This window comes from Solanum dulcamara, chromosome 2 (assembly GCF_947179165.1).
Source record: "Solanum dulcamara chromosome 2, daSolDulc1.2, whole genome shotgun sequence".
Taxonomy (NCBI): Eukaryota; Viridiplantae; Streptophyta; class Magnoliopsida; order Solanales; family Solanaceae; genus Solanum; species Solanum dulcamara.
The window spans coordinates 72599074-72601122 of record NC_077238.1 but is presented as its reverse complement, the minus strand read 5'-3'; the positions used below and the strand labels follow the sequence as shown (position 1 = coordinate 72601122).

General features: G+C 30.4%; 1 long non-coding RNA gene across 1 annotated transcript; it reads left to right on the top strand.

Moving 5' to 3' along the window:
* Window positions 1–825: 825 nt before the first annotated feature.
* On the top strand, window positions 826–1847 carry LOC129876830 (uncharacterized). Its single transcript, XR_008763422.1, has 3 exons — window positions 826–1163; window positions 1276–1507; window positions 1609–1847. It is a non-coding gene; the product is annotated as an uncharacterized LOC129876830 (long non-coding RNA).
* The last annotated feature ends 202 nt before the right edge of the window (window positions 1848–2049 follow it).

The window sequence follows — 2049 nt, the reverse complement described above, 5'->3', positions numbered from 1 at the left end:
GTTCCCAAGTTCTAAAAAAAAACTAGAACTTGGAAACTTTTAAAAATTAAAAATAACCCCAATTTTTTATATTTTATTAAAACACCAATCATTTATTGATTCCAACTAAATATTTATCTACCAACTTACTCTATTAATATGATCAACCAATATCATTAATCTCTCTTAAATAAAACTTATCTATAAAAATATCCATCGACCCCTTTTAATTAAACTTCTCTCAATGAGCCAACAACCATATTTCCATTAAATGAAACTTCTGTATCTAATAAATAAACATTTATATAAACCTTTCTACCTATATTCCAACAACCACATTTCTATTAAATGAAACGAGCGAACAATCACATTTATATAAACCTTTCTACCTATATAAAACATGCCAACAACCACATTTAAAACAAACCTATGTATATAAAGAAAGTACAGATACAAAGCATACAAATAAAGCATTTTCGTCCAAATATTTCTAGTTGAAGAGCTAGTGAAACTGTGGGGAGATTCTCTGTGTGTTTCACATAGTTGAAGGTAATTTGTAAAAAAATTATATATGTTTCATATTAATCTCACTTGATTTAATTTGTATGAATCTTTTCTTTTGTCTGTGCTTTTAAAATTATGAATGATAAAAAAAAATTCCTTGATCATTAAGTATCTGTTAAATGAAACTATGGGTAGTTATTAGTTATTGATATTTTATTTTATTATTTGATAGGTGCAACTAATGTTTTGAGCTTTACTTCAAATTGTACTCGTACCTCTTTTATTTTTGCATGTTATTCTATTGATATTATATTGTAAAAACGTAAAAGAGTGAATAAAGCACGTTGTTCAGCTGCTGATAAATGGACGGATGAAGAAACGTCAATTCTCATAAATATCCTGCACGATGATTTGAGAAAATCCGGATTTAAAGATTATGCCATCAGTGGTCCACGATTTACAGAAGTTGAAAATAAATTTCCCTTACTGTCGTTGCACGTAATGATAGTCAACGATCAGCAAGTGAATGTTTTCAACATTCGCTCGAGACAATAAATCGACATGTTAGAAGAGTTGTTGTGGCACTTTGTCAATTGATGCCAACATATGTTTATTCAAAAAATATGAATGGTGTACATCCAAATATTCGACACAAAAATCGTTTTTGACCTTGGTTTAAGGTAAAATTACTTTTCGAACATTTAATCAACTAATTTCTAAAAATAATTATAAGTTATATTCTTTTATGAGGCTCCTTTACAATTGATGATATTTGTATTTTCCTTTTTATAGGACTGCATTGGCGCAATTGATGGAACATGTATTCAAGGGGAGGTCCCAAGAAATAGGCAACAGACATATCGTAACCGTAAAGGAAATACTTCACAAAATGTCTTATGTGCATGTGATTTTGACTTGAGGTTCACCTTTGTTGCAGCAGATTGAGAGGGTACTGCCCATGATAGTAAAGTTCTTGAGAATGCAATTCTTGACTCATTGGCTAACTTTCCTTTTCCACCACATGGTATGTAAATTAGTAATTTCATTTTTGATAGTATTTTAGAAATGAAGAAATCAAGAAGAAGCATAAGTATGGTCTGAATTACATTTTTTGAATTTTTGTAGAAAAATATTACGTTGTTGACGCTGGTCTTAGAAACACAAAAGATTTTCTAGCTCCATGTAAAGGAGTGCGATATCATTTGCAAGACTACAGGGGAAGCGAATGAGAGCCTAAAAATGGCAAAGAGCAGTTTAACTATAGACATGCCTTTTTGCGTAATGTAATTGAAAGAATATTTGGTACGTGAAAAAGTAAATTTCAAAATACTACGACAAGACATGAATAACTATGACTTAGAGATGCAGGTGAAAATAGTTTGCTTGTGCTGTATTACATAATTCTTTGCATGAAAATCAAAGTAGTGATGGAATATTCACTTAATATGAAAGTGATGATATGATCGTTGGTGAACATGATGAACAATAGACTAAGAGTAACAATATTGCTTCGTCTTCTCGATCATCTGATTTAGAAATAAAAACTTGCCGGGAAGAGATTGTTCA